Source organism: Nycticebus coucang, chromosome 11, assembly GCF_027406575.1.
Source record: "Nycticebus coucang isolate mNycCou1 chromosome 11, mNycCou1.pri, whole genome shotgun sequence".
NCBI classification, from domain to species: domain Eukaryota; kingdom Metazoa; phylum Chordata; class Mammalia; order Primates; family Lorisidae; genus Nycticebus; species Nycticebus coucang.
This window is the reverse complement of record NC_069790.1, coordinates 56,367,635-56,390,836: the sequence shown is the minus strand read 5'-3', so window position 1 is coordinate 56,390,836 and position 23,202 is coordinate 56,367,635. Positions and strand designations below refer to the sequence as shown.

At 34.3% G+C, this 23,202-nt stretch overlaps 1 pseudogene; it reads left to right on the top strand.

Moving 5' to 3' along the window:
- The first annotated feature begins 10,805 nt into the window (after window positions 1-10,805).
- On the top strand, window positions 10,806-10,904 carry LOC128560571 (uncharacterized; annotated as a pseudogene).
- Window positions 10,905-23,202: the final 12,298 nt, after the last annotated feature.

Sequence of the window (23,202 nt, the reverse complement as noted above, 5' to 3'; positions counted from 1 at the left end):
AATGGATTAACAAGCTGTGGTATGTGTATACCATGGAATACTATTCAGCTATTAAAAAAAATGGAGACTTTACATCCTTCGTATTAACCTGGATGGAAGTGGAAGACATTATTCTTAGTAAAGCATCACAAGAATGGAGAAGCATGAATCCTATGTACTCAATTTTGATATGAGGACAATTAATGACAATTAAGGTCATGGTGAGGGTGGGGGAAGGGGAGAGCAGAGAGAGAAAGAAGGAGGGGGGTGGGGAAAAGAAGACCAGAGAGAGGGAAGGAGGGAGGTGGGTGGGGCCTTGGTGTGTGCCACACCTTCTGGGGGCAAGACATGATTGCAAGAGGGACTTAACCTAAAAAATGCAATCAGTGTAACCTGGCTTATTGTACTCTCAATGAATCCCCAACAATAAAAATAAATGAATAAATAAATAAAAAGAAATTCCTCAAATTTTAAGTATGACAATGACACTCTGCTTGATCTCCAGCACTGTTATACATTTGTTCTTTTTCTTATATCACTTTTATTTTTCAAGGATGGATAAAAGGGAATAGTGTCTATCACCTTTGTGTGGTGACCACATTTGGTTTTTCCCACTAACACCATGGGTAAAATTAGAATTATGAGAATCTTAGACTAAATAAAATAAACAATGATATATTGGTCTGATAGAAAATTCTGCCTTTTCATTGGGACATTTGGTACTTGTGTTCCTGCTAAACGATTCTTAGGTATGTGCATCTTGACTATGATACTTCAAAAATGCAAATTACCATTTGATTTTTGTACAACTCATTTCAGTTCTTCTGATGAGAAACCATTTTCTTAGTTCTTTTCTAAACAATGTATATGTCCCTTAACATAAAAAACATATTAACATAAATATTTCCATATGATGAAATTCTAGAAGGTAGAATTTTTAATTTTAGATTGTGTAAACATGTATATAATTAAAAGGGGGACATTTAAAATTACATGTTTTTGATTTTTCTTTTAGTTTTCTAGATAAATGTTATGCCATGCCCATGGCTATACATGGTGTCATAAAGTTCATATGCAGGCTAACATTTAAAACCATTTTAAATTGCCCATAAACCTTATGGACCCCCTGTATAGAGAAGTAATCACATCTTGGAGTAGTAAATTTAAGATAAGAAGAATCTGAACGCAAAAAACAGCCTTATCTGTCCTGCTTGCATGGAGACTCCTGCATGGGGCTATGATGAAACCTGTACTTTTAAAACTTCAGGTATTATTTCTTCTCTGTTTTTTTTCCTGCCAGCTGCTGACCTTCAAAACAACATATTATTGAGATGACTCATGAGAATCAGTAAGAAATAGAACGTGTTACTACTAGATGTTCCTTCCCGCCTTAAACTGCTTAATACTGTTTGGCATTACCATTTAAAGGCAGAATAAAATTATAAAAACTGAAATTAGAAATTAGTCCTGTCAGCACACCTTAAAAGAACCAATTTTGTTAGGAATGTGCAACAGAACGATGTTAATTATTCATTGAACAATAACATTTATGATGCAGAAGAAAGAGCGGCACCAGCATTGTAAGGTGAGAGCTCTCTTAAGGCTTCTAAGCCTAACGTGGCAAACAGAAAGCTCTGTGGACTCCATTGTGATTTAACTCACAACCTACATCTCTCGAATTTCCCTATAAACAATATGAATATTATATGCATAAAGATTATTTCATGAAAATATTATAACATTAGCATATTCCTTTTTTTAATATGTAGGACTTACCTTATAAAAGTGCCTGTGAGACAGGCACAGAAGATGGCCCTAAGGGTGGAAATGGCATCATGAATCATCCTCAAAATCTGAAGAAAATCATGAGTGCAAAGTACTAACATTTTTATTTGCCATGACAAAAAGAGGCAAAATTTGAAAGTAAGGATAAAAGTTGGGTACTATATCCCTTCTATGTCAGACGGGAATGACAGACACCCAAGGATTTTCTAGGGAAGGGGTTCTCAAACTTTAGTATACATTCAGAATCATTGAAAAAACTTATTAAATCACAAATCATGGGGCTCCATCCACAGTTTCTGATTCTGTGAATCTGGTATGGAGCCTGAGAATGTTCATTCTAATTTTCAGGTGATACAGATGCTACTGATCCAGGAACAACAATTTCAGAATCCCTGATAAAAAAGAAGATACATACCCATACATACTGTACACTATCACTTAAAGTTACCAGGCATTATTGACTTTTGTTCAGCAGAAATGGAAATAAATTCTGCCCAGAAAAACAGATAACAATAAATATTACTGCCCTAAGACATTATCAGTTGTCAGTATTACCCAACCCTCTTATCGAACATTTCTCTGTGTGTGCACATGAACACATGTATGTGTAATAGCTTCTCAGTTGCCCCCTGACATGATCCTACTGGTTCCCTCAAATATTATTGTACTTAAATATAATATCCTTTATACTTCATCATGTTATATTTGTACAGATCATGATTTTAGTTTTATAAACATTATACTCTAGCACATTGGAACAAATGATTTTTTACTGAATTTTGGTGCTCTTTTGGACTTTATAGTTTTAATCAAGTATTAGAACAGAACATCAAGATAATATCTTTTATATAGAGAGGCATTTTCCATCTTTTGTGAAACTCATTAAGTTACTTTGATATTTCTTGTGTTATTACAGCATATTTCTTTTTCTTGTCTCAGACTTATATGTGCTTTTACATTTTCTTAAAACTTTATCAGCAAATTATATGATGATTATTAATCAGAAATAATTTTCTCTTTATTTTCATTTTACTGAAGCAGCCTGCAAAAAGTCCTTTTTTATGTTAACATAGGGAAATACATGACTGTGTATATTATTCATAAAAATTGGGTGGCTTCCATATCATACAGTAAAAAACACACTTAAATCACTGGGGGATTCATAGCTACAAGTTTAACTCTAAATTTATTCCTAATTTCCTCTGGGTCTTGAAGAATCCCTAAACTTTTTCATTTTTTTGCATCATTGTTTCCCAGTATTGTAATATTTGCAGGGTATGGTAATTTAGTTGAGTTAAAGGCAATTTTAATAAATTAGTAAGAAATAAGTAGTATCATCGTACTTTCAAGATTTGGAGAAAATGATTCTGCGTTTTGTATGGAACTGGAAAAAAAACAGTATAGCTAAGGCAGTTCTTAGTAATAAAAATAAAGCTGGAGGCATCAGCATATCAGATTTTAGTCTGTACTACAAAGCCATAGTGGTCAAGACAGCATGGTACTGGCACAAAAACAGAGACATAGACACTTGGAATCGAATTGAAAACCAAGAAATGAAACTAACATCTTACAACCACCTAATCTTCAATAAACCAAACAAGAACATACCTTGGGGGAAAGACTCCCTAATCAATAAATGGTGTTGGGAGAACTGGATGTCTACATGTAAAAGACTGAAACTGGACCCCCACCTTTCCCCACTCACAAAAATTGATTCAAAATGGATAAAGGACTTAAATTTAAGGCATGAAACAATAAAAATCCTCCAAGAAAGCATAGGAAAAACACTGGAAGATATTGGCCTGGGGAAAGACTTCATGAAGAAGACTGCCATGGCAATTGCAACAACAACAAAAATAAACAAATGGGACTTCATTAAACTGAAAAGCTTCTGTACAGCTAAGGAGACAATAACCAAAGCAAAGAGACAACCTACACAATGGGAAAGGATATTTGCATATTTTCAATCAGACAAAAGCTTGATAACTAGGATCTATAGAGAACTCAAATTAATCCACATGAAAAAAGCCAACAATCCCATATATCAATGGGCAAGAGACATGAATAGAACCTTCTCTAAAGATGACAGACGAATGGCTAACAAACACATGAAAAAATGTTCATCATCTCTATATATTAGAGAAATGCAAATCAAAACAACCCTGAGATATCATCTAACCCCAGTGAGAATGGCCCACATCACAAAATCTCAAAACTGCAGATGCTGGCATGGATGTGGAGAGAAGGGAACACTTTTACACTGCTGGTGGGACTGCAAACTAGTACAACCTTTCTGGAAGGAAGTATGGAGAAACCTCAAAGCACTCAAGCTAGACCTCCCATTTGATCCTGCAATCCCATTACTGGGCAAGGAAAAAAATCCTTTTATCATAAGCACACTTGTACTAGACTGTTTATTGCAGCTCAATTTACAATCGCCAAAATGTGGAAACAGCCTAAATGCCCACCAACCCAGGAATGGATTAACAAGCTGTGGTATGTGTATACCATGGAATACTATTCAGCTATTAAAAAAAATGGAGACTTTACATCCTTCGTATTAACCTGGATGGAAGTGGAAGACATTATTCTTAGTAAAGCATCACAAGAATGGAGAAGCATGAATCCTATGTACTCAATTTTGATATGAGGACAATTAATGACAATTAAGGTTATGGGGGGGGAAGCAGAAAGAGGGACGGAGGGAGGGGGGTGGGGCCTTGGTGTGTGTCACACTTTACGGGGGCAAGACATGATTGCAAGAGGGACTTTGCCTAACAAATGCAATCAGTGTAACCTGGCTTATTGTACCCTCAATGAATCCCCAACAATAAAAAAAAAAGAAAAGAAATAAGTAGTATCAAAAATATAAATCTTTGAAACTACACTAAGGTATAATTTCACACACATTAAGATGGCTGCTGCCAAAAATCCCACAAAAAAATAGGTGTTAGCAAGGATGTGGAGAAACTGGAACCCTTACACACTGTTGGTGGGAATACAAAATGATGCAGTTGCTATGGAAAACAGTATGACAGTTCCAAAATTGAAAATAGAATTACCACATGATCCAGCAATTCCACTTCTGGATATGTATCCAAAAGAATTGAAAGCATGATCTGAAGGAGATATTTGAATACCCGATGTTTATAACATTATTCACAATAGTCAAAAGATAGAAGCAGCAACCTAATGCTCTTCAGTGAATGAATATATATATATGTGTGTGTGTGTGTGTGCAATAGAATACAGTATAAGGTTCTGTAACAGAGGGATTGTAACAAACTGGTCAGCATAAAGACCTAGGCCTTAATACATGTAGTGCATAGCTGGTCTATGAAAATTAGGTCAACTTAAGGAGGTGGTCAATGTAAGGAGACTCTACTGTATTCGGAAGGAAGTCATGTCCCATGCTTGTAACATAGATGAACTTTGAGGGTATGGTGTTTAGTGAAATAAGCCAGTCACAAAGACCCATCCCATGTGGTTCTACTTGTGTTAGTCATCGAAGGCCATCAAATTCATAGAATGAGAAAGTATAATCATGGTTGTCAGGGACTGGAAACATGGGGAAATGGAAAATTGCTGTTTAATGGGTATAGAGTTTCAGTTTTGCAAGGTGAAAACATTCTGGAGATCCATTGCACAACAATGTGATCTACCTAATACTGAACTTACTATGAACTGTATACCTAAAAATGGTTTAAATAGTAAATTTTATATTATGCGATTTGAATACAATTAAAACTATTTTTTTAAGTCTATATAGGATTAACTTCATGGCTTTACAAGAAGGCAGCTACGGGGGGTATAATTCCAGTCTCACCACAAGTTTCCCTTCTTGCCTTGGTGCCTCCTTTTCTAACCTATTTTTATGCTGAAGTGCCACCTTTGGAGCATCATTCTTTGTGGCTATAAGGATACTCCCTATTGTGAATAAATACCTGATGTAACAACCTATTTCATTAACACTTTCAAAGAACATTTATGACAGATTAAGAGTAGGTGTTGATAGGAAGGAGGGCAGAAGGCCCTTGGTGAAGGGACAGTAAGAGTTGGTGAAGCCTGGTTATGTATCAAAAACTTCATCTACCTAACTGGACAGAGGCCTGCAAAAATGTTTTTCCTTCATATTTCCTGTTGCCCTGGGGAAAGTTGCTGTTACCATAGAAAAGGGATTCAATGTGGGTAACCTATGCATTCCTGTCTAGGGTCGACAAAAGAAACCTTGTGAGTGAATTAGCATGCTCAGTTTTAAGTGGTGTTTCCCCCCCTTATTTAAATAAAGCCCTTATTGACTGTTTCTTCTCATTTCCACATCTTTTAGTTCAGCGGAGGAACAATTATATTATGATTATTACAAAGGAACTAGAAGCGTCAATTCATTTTAAGGTTAATTCAAACACAGACCACTGGACTCTCAGCCATGTGCTGCAACTTACTTCTGGAGGAAACCTCATTCTTAATTTTATGATGTTTTTACACGTGTGCCAAAAAAATGGATACTAAGGAAAATGAGAAGCAAGTAACTCGGTAACTTTTTCAGAAATGCTTACTTGCTATTGCTAAAGCTGTATTTATTAGGAGAATCCTAAGACATTCTATCGCAGAGTTGACTACTTTTTTTTAAAAGCTGGTGCTCCATAACATTTCAAGAGTATTCTCAATGTGGAAACAATGTTTTCTATATTAATGACATAGGAAAATGTTTATTTTGACACAGTAGTATGGTAGTGAAAAAATTAAATTGACATGATTTATATTACCTTGTGTGTCTACATCTGTTCCTTCCCTCCTGTCTGTGACTTTTAAAAGGCATCCTTGAGGATTTTCTGGTGTTTGAGCTCTTTTTATTTTTAATCAAATGTTAAAGTATAATTCATTGTACAAAATTTGGGAAACACAGTGAAATGTAAAGAGAAATGTTTTAGAAAACCATAAACTCACCATCCTTTCTTAGTTTTAGTTAATAAATTGATCTAAGTTCTCTTTCAAGTATTTTTTCATAAGCATTTTTTTAAATACAGCTGAAAGTGTTGAAGGTTTTAATTGCAATTTTAAAAGAAATTGCAGATCTCTGCTTTAAAAATGACTAGGATATATGTATGAACCTGCTTTGTTTTGTATTTCTTTATCTTTATTCTCCAGCAACAGAATTTAGCTGGATTCAGCTATCTTTCAGCATAACTAGTTAATGATATACTTTCACTTTTGACTTCAATGTTTATTTTTCCTATTTGACAGGTAGGATTTATGTAACTCCGGAATGTATTTGATTGATAAATATTAGCTATAGGGAAGCAATCAATACATTTGGTGCCACAGTGTCACAATCTGGATCTATCTGGAAAACACTCACTGTGACAGGTGAAGGCTGTGGATTTAAGATGATAAGAGGGCATAAGGTGATGATGAGACTTCCATTGCTCAAGTTGGGCAATGGTTGTTCCTTTTGTAGGGGAGGAAATTTTTTCATTTTTTTTCTACTACCCATGTTAATTGGTTAAGGCCTTGTAAATTAAACTGGTAAAGTATAGATTAACAAGAGAATAATAAAGTTTGTTATCATACACAAAGGATCCTCTGTGATGAGTAAGTCAAAGGGGTGGTTAGCACTAGACGCATATAGCGTCTTACAATAAATTTTAGAATGGTAAAATTTAGAGATATGACAAGACAAAGGAAAAGAACTTTGAGTTTCTAGGGCAGCAAATCATGGGGAGGTAAACATGGGGGAATGAATGGAAGATAAAACTAGTAAGATGTGTTGTGTAGATTCCTCTAGTGGAATCTCCAGGCTGGTAAGAGTCTAGAGTTGTCCCCAGTGATTAACTTCTGTCCATGCTGTTCAAGAAGACAGGGGAGCACATTTACAATTTATGTTCTGCTTTTAATCAAATAGGGGGAGAACAGACAGGTTTTCTTCTAACTGTTTCTTTTAAATTGTCTTCAGCTGAAAATCATCAATATGCCAAAGTGACACATTTGGTGGCATATTCTACTGCTCTTCACGTCCTTTTCCTTGATATTGCCTCACAGTTGGTGCTTCTAAGATTGGCCCTTAAAGTGATGGGACTGAGGATGTTTACAACTGAAAACTGCAGAGAACCAGGAAAGGCTATCATCAGAAAAAGGATCATTGACTCATAGTTTCCATCAAAATGTGTTCTTTATAAGATGACTAATAATTTTGACATCTTTTCCGTACAGTATACTAATAGATAGCATTTACCGCATGCTTCCTATGTGTCAAGGACATGGCATTTATTATTTCATGAAATCTTGTTAACAGTCCTGTAAATTAAATACTGCTATTTTTCCCATTTTAGCAATGAAGAAATTGAGTCACAGAGAAAGTAAATAACTTGTTGAAGGTCAATAGCCAGTTTGTAATGATGTCAGAATTTGAACTTCTGCAGTCTGACTCAAGAGTCTGTGTTCTTAATCATGGTCTGCTGTGTCCCATCTGGTAGGTTCAGATCAATAAACCCTCTTCAAGCTCTTGGAGCCTTGTGCTCAGTCATTTAGTCATTTCTGGAAAGAAAAACCAATTACTTAATGTCAACTGTAAAGAACATTTATAAGTTTAGTTAAAAAAATCTCTGAGGAAACTTAAACTCAAAAAATTTTAAGGTATATTTACACCATGGAATATTATGCAGCCTTAAAGAAAGATGGAGACTTTACCTCTTTCATGTTTGCATGGATGGAGCTGGAACATATTCTTCTTAGCAAAGTACCTCAAGAATGGAAGAAAAAGTATCCAATGTACTCAGCCCTACTATGAAACTAATTTGTGGCTTTCATATGAAAGCTATAACCCAGTTATAACCTAAGAATATGGGGAAGGGGGAGAGGGAGGGAAGGGAGGGAGGAGGATAGGCGGAGGGAGGGTGATTGGTGGGATTACACCTGCGCTGCATCTTACAAGGGTACACGTGAAACTTAGTAAATGTAGAATATAATTGTCTTAACACAATACTAAGAAAATGCCAGGAAAGCTATGTGAACCAGTGTGATGAAAATGTGTCAAACTATTTATAAAACCAGTGTATGGTGCCCCATGATCACTTAGTGTACACAACTATGATTTAATATTAATAAAAAAAAATTTTAAGTTAAACTCATATTTTTTGTCTTTGAAATGGACCAGAAAGATTACTGGCTATCTTCAATGTAAGACTAGGAGGTTGTCTGAACATACCACTACTGTTACTTGATAATATACATTGTCCATACTTATCTTTGTCTTTGAGCCATTTTACAATTCTTATAAGTTGTAAACAACTGATAACAATGCAAATCATTATTGTCCAGAATCATGAAAATAAATTTTGTCTGAGGGAAATTAAGCTGATTTTTCTCTACTTCCCATGGAATAAGCCAGTTTTACAACTATTTGTAAATTAATTTCATCATATTTACTGCTTATATATGTGTTTATTCATTAACTCTCACTTGCATCAATTATTACATTTATGACACTCACAAATTAGTTAAATAAAACCTTCAACAGATGTCTATTTTAGACTTGTATGGGTGTCATGATTATACCTTATTTTAAGCTTGAAACTTACTTTTCTTCTTTTATTCCAATCAGTATCCATATTCTATATATCCAATCTCAAATATATTTTAAGATATCTTTTCTCTCCTTTTATCTTATCTGGCATCATCTAATCAGTATTTTCCCGAGCAGCTTTGATACTTAAAAAATGCTATTTTATCATGGACATGAACTTTATGAATGCCTAAACACAATTAAAATATACATCTATTAGAATTTCCTCTTTTATTGGGAATCATTTTGTTATAAAAATTATTGACTTTGACTAACATAAACCTAATATTAACTTTTATTAAGAAAATTATCCACAAATGAATACATAATTATACTGCCTAACACTTTTCAATCTTTTTTTTTGTTGTTGGTATTATATACAATACACTTTCCAATCTTTATATGACTTAGAGACTCTCCCTCAAGTTTTTAAAAATCATTTTGCCTACCTTTATATTGTATATAACAAAAAGTGAATTTAAGTAAATATTTTATTTTACATTAGCGTATCAAGCACTTATCTAAAATAATATTAAAATTTGAAATGTTTTAAATTTTAGTATGTGATAACTTTTAAATATTTAAGGATAAATTTAGACTCTTTCTTGTTCAGTAAGAAAACAATGCTATTTCATTTCCTTTGAATTGTGCAGGTAGCCTTTGTTAAAAATAACATTTTAATGAAATATGCTTTATTTGGGAACTGAATAATATATATAGATATATAACTAAATGTTTGCATCAAAAAGAGCAAAACACACTTCATGACCTTGAAATTTTATCACAGTCTTTAAAAACTTAGCTGGTTTGTTTTTTAAATTTATTATGTTTGTTTATTTGTTTTCATTGATGTTGTAAGAGTAATGCTTTTAGGCTATTTCAAAGATCTTTCCCCAAATAAAAAAATTTCTTAGAGATATAATACTTATTTCCCAACACATGGATTATATATTATGTTTTCTCATTTTGTTTTAAGTTTTTTGAATCCTTTTCTTCTAGGACAGCTTCTAGATCTGGTCAAAAACATTTTTTGTATAATAATCATGAACACAGCAGAACTACCTGCTTAATAATATGACTAAATGGATGAGATTGATTTATTACAGTAACCAGTGTCAAAATTGAGAAGAGTAAAAGTTCTCGACTGGAGTATAATATATAGCCATTTCATAAGAATTTCATCAATCTTTTTCCTTGGATAAAATCATATTATGGACAATGAAGGCATTAACAAATCTCCTGTGCCTGTCATCTTATTTTGTAAAATGTACAATCTCAGAAAATTTTATATGAATATTTTACCTGTACAAAATTGTCCTTTGTTTTGACAAGCCTTCCCATAAATTTACAATGAAAGTGATAAGCTAATTCAGAAATACAAATATACCAAAGCAACCTGAAATGTGTCTAGCATCTCTCTTACATGGGGCTTTTTGGGAAATCTCAAAGATAATTTTAATTTTATAAGACATCTCAGAGCTTGCTTTAGTAGCACATGTGCTAAAATTGGAAAAATATTGAGATTAGCATGGCATCACACAAGTATGACACATGTATTTGTGAAGCATTCTGTATTTTTTTCAACAAATGGTATTGGTAAAACTGAATATCCACGTACAAAAGGATAAAGTCAGACTCTTACATTATACCATATACAAAGATTCACTTAAAATAAATCAAATCTTCAAACATAAGATCTAAAGCTATAAAATTCTTTGAAGAAAACAAAGAGGGGAGTTTCATGATAACAAATTTGGCGATGATTTCTCAGATATGATACCAAAAGCCCAGAAAACAAAAGAAAAAGTATCTAGAGTAGATTACGTCAAAATTTAAAACTTTTGTGTATCAAAAACCGCTATGAATGAAGTGAAAAGGCAACCCACGGAAGGGAGAAAATATTTGCAAATAATGTATCTGGCAAGAGGTTAATATTCAGAATATATAAAGAATGCCTGCAATAAATAACAAGAAAACTCAACCTACTTTCAAAATGAGCAAAGGGCTTGAATAGATATTTTTTCAAAGAATATATACAAATGTCCAAAAAGTACATAGAAAGATGCTTAAAATCACTAATCATTAGGGCATTGCAAATCAAAACCACAATGAGATAGCAGTTCACTATTATTAGTATGACTATTGTTGAACAAACAGAAAATAACAAGCCTTGCCAAGGATGTGCAGAAACTAAAACCCCTGTGCATTGCATGTGCAAATATGACATGATATGTCTGTTATGGAAACTTAGTATGGTGGTTCCTCAAAAAAAAATTAAACATAAAATTACCATATGATCCAGCAATTCCACTTCTGGTTGTATATATGAAGAATTGAAAGCAGAGTCTCAAAGAAACTTTTGTACACTTATCTTCATAGCAGCATTATTCACAATAGCCAAAAGGTAATGCAAAGATGTCTTGATGGAAGGATGAATAAACAAATCGTGCATATACATACATTGGCATATACAAAATTATTTAACCTTAAAAAGGAAGAACATTCTGACATATGCTGCAACATAAATGAACCTGAAGACATTATTCTACTTATATGAGCTACCTAGTAATCAAGCAAATAGAGGCAGAAAGTAGAATGGTGAATGCTTGGGGCTACAGAGAGAGATGAATGGGCTTTTTTGTTTAATGAGTATGGAGTTTCAGTGGAGAAGATAAAAAAGTTCTGGAGATGGATGATGATGATAGGTGCACAAATATGTGAATGTACTTAATGCCACAGAACTACATATTTTATAATGGTTAAAATGGTAAATTTTATGTTAAGTATATTTTATCACAATTTAAATTTTTATTTTTTAATAAATTGTATTATTTATTTTTATTTCAGATTAATTTGAGGATACAAATGATTAGATTACATTGTTTGCTTTTGTTAGGTAAAGTTCAAGTTGTAGTTGAGTCCTTCACCCAGGGGATTGTGCTGTATACCCTTTCATTGTGCCCATTAGGTAAGAATTCACCAATCTCCTTCCCTCCTCTCCATCCCCTATCCCTCCTCTCCCCTCCTTCCCCACTTGAATTTAATTATATTTTTTTCTTGTGTGGGCATGTAGTGGTTTTATCTATTGGTCTCATATTAGTATTGAGTACATTGGATAGTTCACTTTTCCACTGTGGTGATACTTTACTAAGAAGAGTGTTCTTTAACTCCATCTAGGTAAATACAAAACATGTAATATCTCCATCTTTTTATGGCTGGATAATATTCCATAGTATACATGTACCATACTTTATTAATCCATTCATGTGTTGGTGGGCACTTGGGATGATGCCATGTCTCAGTGATTGTGAACTAAGCTGTGATGGACATTCTAGTGCAAATGCCTGTATGGTAAGATGATTTTTTTTCTTCTGCGTAGATACCTAAGTGGAATTGTGGGATCAAATGGAAGGTCTACTTTTAGCTCTTTGAGGAGTCTACATTCTTCTTTCCAAAGAGGCTCTATTAGTTTGGAATCCCACAAGTGTGTAAGAGTGTTCCCTTCTCTCCACATCCACACCAGCATCTGCAGTTTTGGGACTGTGTGATGTGGGCTATTCTTATGGGATTAGGTGACATCTCAGAGTGGTTTTGATTTGAATTTCTCTGATGATTAGGGACAATGAACTTTTTTGCATGTGTTTGTTAGCCATTCATGTTTTCTTCAGAAAAATTTTGCTTTTGTTTTTAAACTTAAAAAAAAAAATCTATCTTTTTTTTCTGAATTTAAGATCTGATCTTGAGGAAACAAAATAAAGAATTATCAGAAAAGATTCCATCATTTGAATAACAGTAGCACAATTGCTTTTGAACATGACTGGTAATAGCTTAACCACGTGCAAAATAATAACAGTATTTTATAATAGAAAAAGGTAACACAATAATAGTATTATAATAGTATTTTAACACAATAATAGTGTTATAATAGTATTTTAACATAGAAAAAGGTAACACAAATATAAGGAACTTTAGCTCTCTGGAGTAATAAGGTTTTTAAAAATTGATAACAAAATAAAGCCAGTACAACTTACAGGAAATGATTTTGGTGATATACATGATTTCTCCTAGTCCTGCAGATTACACAGAAGGTGAAAAATAATCCCTTTTTCCTTTTGTTAGAAGGAGACTAAATATTTTAAGAACAATTTCTATTTTAACAGGGATAAAATAAAATTCTAGTATTGCATTGATTTCATCTGTCAGTAAATATATTAAAATATCTTTATAAATAAATCCATTAAAAATTAAGTATACTTTGCCAAAATTTTAATGTATTTTTCTTTTTTTATTAAATCATAAACACATAGATCATGTATACATTAATGCATGTATGGGGTACAATATGCTGATTTCATATAGAATTAGGAATGCTTACATTGTACTGCTTAATATATACCTCATCTCATTTACTTAATTATTAAGACATTTATACTCTATACTTAATAGATCCGACATGTGCCCTTGCAATAAGCACCATAGGTGTGTTCCCACCATTCATCCTTCCTCCATCTGGCCTCCTCCCTTCCCCCAGTCTCCCCTCCTCCCTCCTTCATCCAGGGCTATAGTTATGATCTATTCTTCATATGAAAGTGTGATTATAAATTGGTTTCATAATAGTACTGAGTACATTGGATATTTTTTCTTCCATTCTTGAGACACTTTACTAAGTAAGATATGTTCCAGCTCCATCCATGTAAACATAAAAAAGGTAAAGTCCCCATCTTTTTTTAAAGCTGCATAATATTCCATGGTATACATGTACCACAATTTATTAATCCACTCATGGGACTATGGGCACTAGGCTTCTTCCATGACATGGCTATTATGAATTGGGCTGCAATGAACAATCTGATACAAATATCTTTGTTATAAAGTAATTCTTGGTCTTTTGTATATACACCTAGTAGAGGAATTGCAGGATCAAACAGCAGGTCTACTTTTAGATCCCTGAGTGTTCTCCATGCTTCTTTCCAAAGGGGATGTATTAGTTTGCACTCCCACCAGCAGTGCAGAAGTGTTCCCTTTTTGTATTTTTTCTATAATAAGATATTATGTTTTTTCTCAACCTTTCTATAACTTGCTATATACACTCAAGTTTATTTCTTCACTATTTTTTTTAATATTCTAGAACAAACTAAAACTTTTCTCTCTAGAATGAATCTATTCTGTGTTTTCCTTGAAAACCATACCAGGCTACTTTCTAGCTATTAAGGGCTGATTTTCCTTTCTCATTTTGTATGATTTCACTTTTTCTTAATTTATTGAGGTTTTTATTCCAGGATATGGTCTATTTAGAGAATGTTCCATGTTTATTTGAATCATCTCCCTTACAACATCTCTTTTTATCCCTGGTAATACTCTTTGTTTTGAGGTTTATTATCTGATATTAAAGACATTAAAAATTTCTTTTGACTATTGTTTTCATAGTATATTTTCAAAATTATTTTAACCTACCTATGGTGCAGAGAATGACAAACTACAAAGGACCATGAGAAAATTTGGAAAATAATGGATATATTCAGTATTTTGATACCATGAGAGTTATAGATCTGTTAAAACTCATCAAATTATAGACTCAAATTGAGTGTAGTTTTTGGTACAAAAATTATACCTTAAAATGGTTGATTAAAGATATAAAATAAAAACAAAAAAATTTAGAAAATTCCCCAAGTATTTGGTTATTAGTATATGTCTAAACAAACCATTACAACCATTGTAGGGGTAAAGAAAAAATTATAATAAAATCTAAAAATTTTTCAAGTGAATACTAATGAAAATACTGTCAAAACACCATGTTTTTTCAGTATTTTCATTAGTATTCACTTGAAAAATGCAATGGTTAGAGAAAGATCCATAATGTTAAATATTTGTATTACACACAAAGAGATATTTAAACAGTTGCAAACGAATGTGGAAGGTCAGGGACGTGAGAAAACAAACCATGCCTGACACCCCCCCATTGGTATGTGACTGCGCAACATTGATTCAAGTTTCTATCATAGGAATCTGAAAGCAAAAATTAAATCTACAGTAAGTCAAAAGAAAGAAACAATAAAGATCAAAGCAGAAATCAGTAAAATTAAAAATGACAAATAATAGAGAAAATTAACAGAGCAAAAAGTTTGTTCTTGGAAAATACTAACACAATTGGCAAATCCCTAGATAGGAAACATGCTATTTATTTTCTTCTGGGCCATGAGCAGCCTTACCCAAGAAAACTGGGTATCTAAGTGTTGTAGATAAAGTTAGTTTTATACTCTGTGTATAGCCAAGACAATTAGGGATATTTGTCTTTCCTAACAGCTGTAGTTATAATTTGAAGGATGCACAGAAGTTTACAATCAAAGTAAGGTAAGGACACTGTCAGTAGTCATACAATGGCATAAAATTATGAACAGGTCTATAAAATTTATCCAAACTTTAGAAATAAAGTCAAGAGCAAATGGTCCATCTTTCAGTGCTATCCATATTGGATCATTATTTAATAAATACATCTGATGATTATTTCATTATTTTAGAAAATTAAACTGGCACATTTACTTGTGTTTTACCTGGTTCTTCACTATTTGATTAGAGTCCAGATACTGTGAAATTCATGCTATCTTGTAGATGTCTGTGTGATAGAAAAGATAACTTCCACAATTATTTTGGATTTTGTTTGCTTTCTTTATTGGTAAGTAACCAGTTTTATATCTAGCAATCTTATCCTAATATTATTGTATTCTAATTCTTTTAAATGTAGATACTTCCTCAAAATACTTTTTTTTTTTTCCAGACAGAGTCTCACTATGTCGCCCTTGGTAGAGTGCCTCAAACTCTTGCGCTGATGAGATTCTCTTGCCTCAGCCTCCTAAGTAGCTGGGACTGTTGGGGCACCCATTACAATGCCCAGCTATATTTTTGTTGTTGTCATTGTTTAGCAGGCCCAGGCCAGGTTCAAATCCGCCAGCCCCAGTGTATGTGGCCAGCGCCCTAACCACTGAGCAAGGGGCACTGAGCCTCTCAAAATGCTTTTTGAATTGGCTTTCCCATTTCACTTGCTGATGTTAGGAGACAGTTCTCATTGGTCTGTCACATTTCTGCATGTCTTATAAGTAAAGTCCTGAATTATCTTTTCAAGAATGTTTGTCTAGCAAACAATCTTGGAAGATACAATTTTCCTTCCAAAGCAAAGTACAAGTTTTTTTATAGCCCGTGGAAGACAGAGACAAGTCTCCCTTCAGATAGGGGGTAAGACATACTTAGTGTATATTATAAAAGATACAGAATACCTACACTCGGAATTCCTCTGCTAGATGGGCAAGCATCACCCAGCTGTCTTCATATCACTGTGTAGAAACCATAATTTGTAGAACTCACACCACACGTGTTTATGCTCGTACTGTATTATTACCTTGAATAATAAACTTTTTGTTTCAACCCAGGAGTCTTATATCTTCTGCCAGCACCCATGAATCCTTAGTAAGCAACATTTTAGCTCACAAGTAAGGCAAAAATCTCAGACCCTTCACACAGATTTGGGTTTTTTTTTCATTTGTTTGTTTGTTTTTTGAGAGGGGATCATAGTGGCATGATCATGGCTCACTGCAGCCTTTAATTCCTGGGCTTAAGCAATCCTTCTGCCTTAGCCTCCCCAGTAGCTTGGACTATAGGCAAGAGCCACCACACCTGGCTCTTCCACAGTTCTTGACTATTATTTTAAAAATTGGACAAAATATGTGGCTTGTGTTCATTCTATATGAGTTGTGTTTCAATTCTTTGAAAATTGTACTTTAACATGTTGATAGGTCATCTACCAAGATGCCCAAGTGGACTTACCCATTGATTTCAATAGAAATACATTGTCCAAGAAGTAAACTAAATGAGATACACATCTGTAAGCTGAGGTATGTCTTTTCTTGGCTCTAGAGTGATTTCCAACCAACCTTACCTTTGCTGACTTGCTATTTCTCCAGCTTTTTCCTTTTTCCTTTCTTTTTCCTTCTTCTTCTTCTTCTTTTTTTTTTTTTTTCCAGTTCTTGGTCAAGTCTGTTAATTGGTCTAAGTCACTTAACTGGGTGTGTGAACTAAGTCACTTTCTGCCTGCAGGGGCAAAAACTAGTGGTATAGGAAGCTACTGTTGACCACATAGCCAGATGAATCCCTTTTGTAGACATGAATGTCTTTGGTATATGTCCAATGAATGTTTTATTATTTATTACAACAATAACTGGTAATCTGTTCTGTGGTTTAATCATTTAATAATCTCTGCATGAGGGATAGGGATCTATTCTTTCCCAGGTGAGAAAAAACAGAGAAGATAGCTAGCTTTTCTGTTTGACTATTTGTGAACCTATATCAAGTAAGAAAATATTTTTGTGTACATTGTACAGAGCACCCTATACTGAGTATAGCCCTTTGATATCTAGATTGGAGTTTTTCTGTTCTGTGTTTACTTTCTCCTGTGGCTAATGTATAACTAAAGCTGCAAACTCCGTGTGATTTTGTGATTGAGGAAAGTCTTTACCTCTCCTTATGTTGAAAAAGTGATCTTTCATTTTAGACAGACAAATTAAAGAGAACCTCCTCCCAAGGTTTTCTTCCCATTTGTTCTAATTTGTCTCTCAAATAATTCATCTTGTTCCTGTTAGAAATTCCCCAAGTAGTCACAGTCATTTTATATCATCCTTGGTGAAATTAGTCCAGTTAGAGAAATATACTCATGAGTGAAAACATGTTTGGCCCAGAGTGTCCAAGAAGATCCCATAACAACTGCAATACTCAGTAAAAATCAGATCCATTAGTGAGTCTGGTAGTCTTAAAACAACAACAAAGAACAGCAGCAGCAACAACAACAAAACCCCCACAACCCTAAGCAAAAGAAACTAAGTAGTTACAGGAAAAAAGGCAAAACTGAGAAATGTCCTTATTAGGTTTTAAAAGTAGTTTAAGGCAAAATTTGTCCTGTAAAGATGCTGGTCTGATGAGGTCCTTTGAAGCTATCAGCTTTAGGATCTTCAGGGAGAGACACTTATTGAACCTATGCTTGCCCTTTCCTCTCTTATAGTTTTCTCTTATAGACTCACAACAAAAAGCGACAAGAACTGGAAAAAAAAAAAAAAAAAGCCAAAATGTTGTATGATTAATAAGAAAGTTTTCCTACCAGACATGAGTTTTCAAATCTGATCTAATTATCAAAGAGCTCTTAAAAGAGTAATCTCCATTTGTAGGACACAAAATAAACTCAGGATTAGAGTGCTTCATACAAGTTTATTGACCTGAGCCCCCAAAGCAGGACCTACCTCACCACTGCACTGAAAGGATGGTCAACTGTCAGTTCCCTGAAAGGCCATCTGAAAAACCTATTGATCAAGCAAAGCTAAATTTATTAGACTTACTTAAATAAAGTAGAACACCACATTTATAATCTTAATAGTGGCTCAAAAGGGAGATTTCAAGGAATAATATGTATAGTGGTTAGAGGGCTTGAGCTTATGAGGTTTAGGGGAGATTTCAAGGAATAATATGTACAGTGGTTAGAGGGCTCCAGCTTATGAGGTTTAGGGGCAAGTATTTCATGGCAGATAACTGATTATGACAGATAACAATTTTGATGTAATAATTTGAGATTGGTGGCATAGCTAATGGGTTAACTATTGTTAAGTTAGATAAGCAAGCCGTTTGCTAAAGGGAGAAATTTACTATCCTAATAGGATAAGTAAAGCCGTTTGCTAAAGGGAGAAATTTACTATCCTAATAGGAGCGCTGTTTATCCGAATGAGCAAAGTATTTGCCAGGACAAAACTGGTTTGCAGAAATTCCCTGACCAAACGTTAAAATTTACTGATTGTAGTCTTATCTCCCAGGGCTAGAGTTCTCTGGAACAGTTTGATATGCTGGCATAGGTGTTCTGAGTTCTCAGAACCTTTTTTTCTGTAGCTTGATCAGTGAGTGTATGTCTGGAAGGTATCCCTGACTTAAGAGTCTTTCCCACATGGAAATCAGTTAATATTTTTCCCAAGAAAAAAATTTTATCTGTCGCATTAGAATGTAGCCTTTCTTTAGAATGGTAATATTTCTATTTCCTTGCAAAGGTGGTATTAGATTAATACCACCTAATTGGTGGATTAATTACCACCTAATTAATCAAGGTTAATAGATTAGACTTTAGACAGTTTTGCCAAGGTTTGCATCTCTGATTCTTTCAGGATTACTGGGTATACAGCCCTTCCAAAGGAATGGACTTCTGTTCTATCCCTTCCTTAACCTGTTCCCATTCACATCTAGCAAAAATTGATCAAACCTCTAGGGTCAGTAAAAATTAGTTTCTGATTTTAATGTTTTATACTTTTTTTTCCCCTCAAGAATCTATGCTAAGAAAAATTTGACAGCTTTTCCTTATGATCCTTTGGAAAGTTTTTCCTTTTAACATGATTGGGAAAATAAAAAATAAGATTACAGATGATAGAATCACTCTGGCCACTTTATAACAGAAGTTATTTCATTGTTTTGGACTACAGCAAAAATTTCTTTGCCAACAGTAATGCAGTGAAGCAGGTTGAGTAGATACCCTCAAAATAGATTTTACTGTATGACTTTCTTAAAACAGAGAAATTAAAAACTAGATTTGATTCATCAGTCATTAAATATTAAAAACATTTCTCTCGGGCGGCGCCTGTGGCTCAGTTGGTAAGGCGCCGGCCCCATATACCGAGGGTGGCGGGTTCAAACCTGGCCCTGGCTGAACTGCAACCAAAAAATAGCTGGGCGTTGTGGCGGGCGCCTGTAGTCCCAGCTACTCGGGAGGCTGAGGCAAGAGAATCGCTTAAGCCCAGGAGTTGGAGGTTGCTGTGAGCCATGTGATGCCATGGCACTCTACTGAGGGCCAGAAAGTGAGACTCTGTCTCTACCAAACAAACAAACAAACAAAAAAAACATTTCTCTCACTCATCTCAATGGGCCTTTTAATTTGACAAAGCAGGTTAAAAGGCAAACATACATAGGCAAAATAGAGAGAATGATCATACTGTACACAGAAATGTCAGGAGAAAGGTCTTAGAAGTCAAGAGTGCAAAAACCAAAACAAACCGTGGAGATGCCTGGAATATAATCAGATTATCTTCAAATATTTATGAAAATTCTAACTCATAAAATCTCACCTTCATTTCTAGAAGATAGAAAGAATATGAAAAGAATGATAGTCTGATATGATCAAGCCCAGAGGTCTTTGAAGTGAGGCAGGTGCCTATTTAAATACCTCAGGGAACAAAGAAGTAAAAAATCCGAATTAGATGACGAATGACGAAGCAAGTTGACAACAATCTCAGTGGAGGCTGCATACTTCTTATAGACGACAAGCACAGGCATTTCTTGCTCAATGTCCATACACAGTTTTTGAAAGTCAGGACTTGTGCACAAAATTGTTAAGGGGAGCCTATTTCCAATTATTTTAAACAAAACTTATAACGTGTTCAACATCAACTCTAAACCTCTACTTTCAAAAATAGTTGCAGATGAGTAACAGACTGAAACGTTGGGATGTGAGATTATTATTACTAAAAGTTGTGTTGTGAGCAGTAATGCTATAATGGCTCTCTTTACACCAGGGACACCATCAACACAATGTCCCTTTTACTGGCACCATGAGATACTTGTCTGGGCTTTGACACTGATTCCGTCATGCTATTATATTTGGATCACAACTCAAAGATTTTTCCTCTCATCATTTTGATTAAAAAATATTGCATTGAGCTTTGGGGACATAAATAAACATTTCCCTCCATATAAACACCAGCCTCAAGTAGTATATTGACAGATAAATATATTTTATGAAGTTAGAGATATTGAAGACCAACAAGCATCCTACTGGGAACATCTTAACTGAGGAGAAAAATCAACATTTATGCCTATATTTGGATAAAGGTGATCTAAATGCATAGACTTGAACTATGTGAGGCCTTACCCATCCCCTTTTAAAGTTATAGCGATTAAAATTAAGACAATATGACTGTTGTCATTAAGAATCATTCTGGAAGACAGACTTCAGAAGGGAGGAAATGCTGATACACGCTAAAACATAGATGAATCTAAGGACATCATGCTATGTGAAATAAGGCAGTCGCAAAAGGCAAAGACTGAATGATTTCACTTATAGGAAGTATCTGGAGTAATCAAATTCATAGAAATAGAGAGAACAGTGGTTGTTGGGGACTAGGAGGAGAGGGAAATGAGGAGTTGTTATTGGATGAGGATGGTTCCACTTTTACAACATGAAAAAGTTCTGGAGTTTGGTTGCACAGCAATGTGAATATACTGAACACTACTGAACTCTACATTTAGAAGTGGCGAAGATGGTAAGGCTCATGTTCTTCACTTTTTACTACCGTGTAAAAGGTCAAAAAGGGTGAGAAGTCATTCTAGAACCTCAGCTTACTCAAAAAATTTCTTGGTACAATATATTCACCTCTTCAATGATTAAAAATATTTTCACCCAGGAAGAATTAGGATTATGCATAAAAAAATTAAAAAGTAAAATCTGTAGTGTTAGTATTTTGCATTAAAGGATTCTGTATATCTGCCACTAGTATTTTTTTGTTATATTTGTCTTATTAACCTCATATTCCATTTTCTAAAATGTACTTGTGTAATTGACTTAGGCTTGTGACGATAAATTGAATTCTTACTAAATGCATGTACATTCTTGAAAAACCTAGGATAACTTGAGGTATTTATAAGTTTAATTTATGAGAGTAATATAATTAAATAGGAAGACTTTGTTAGAATATTGCATTCCGAAAAATAAAACTGAACATTTTAACACAAAATGGTATACATCAAAGGAAATCCAATAAATATAGATGTTTAAGGGAATTTAATAAGATTTTAAAATCTTCCTCAAAAGCAATAATAAAAATTTGCTAGACTTTGAAAAAGAATTCAAAGGCTATGTATAAGACAAACTAAAAACTTAAGATAGAATCAAGTTAATAAAATATTTGTTTGAAAAGAAACCTAAGTAAACCTCCCTAAATGGTCTCTTCTACACATAAAATCAGTCCTTGAGGGCATCAAAAAACTTACTGACGGTAATATTAAAGATTCTCTCTTCTGAGCCCTCTTCTTAATTAGACCTAAACCTGGGCCTATAAAGACTTGAATAAACACTAACATAGGTTAGGTGCAGTGGCTCACATGTGTAACCCTGGCACTTTGGGAGTCTGAAGCAAAAGGATTGCTTGTGGCCAGGAGTACAAGAAAAGCCTAGGCAGCCTATCAAAACTCTGTCTATACAAAAAAATAAAATAATTATCTAGGTGTGATGGCATGCGCCTGTAGTTTTAGCTACTCAAGAGGCTGATGCAGGAAGATCACTTGAGCCCATTGTGAGTTATGATCAGGCCACTACACTCCAGGCTGGGTGACAGAGTGAGACCCTGTCTCAAAAAGACAAAGACAAAAACAAAATTCCATAGTTTCTAACAGCTCAAGGCTGTACTCCTAGAACGAACCTAGTCCCTGTTGAGTTCCTGCCTAAGAAAATGCAATGCTGTCAAAAGAACTTACTATTTGTTTCAGCCAGCACCTGAAGATAGAGTCCTTATCTCCCAGTGTCCATGGGAGGATAGGAACCTACCTTTGATAAGCACCAGTTTGTAGGCCCAGAGAGATTTCACATGGACCACCCCCTTTTCACTTTTTGTAATTTTTCACTTCCCCAATTCCACTGAACCCCAGTTTAGTTCCCTGCCTGTTCCCTCACCATCCCTTTAAAACACCCAGTCACTTTTGTACAAATCTGAGTTCAGTTCATGCTGGACTCTTTTCTCTATTGCCATAGTATGTGAATAATTAAAATCTGTCTTCACCACTTTAACTAGGGTCCAACTTTTTTTTTTTTT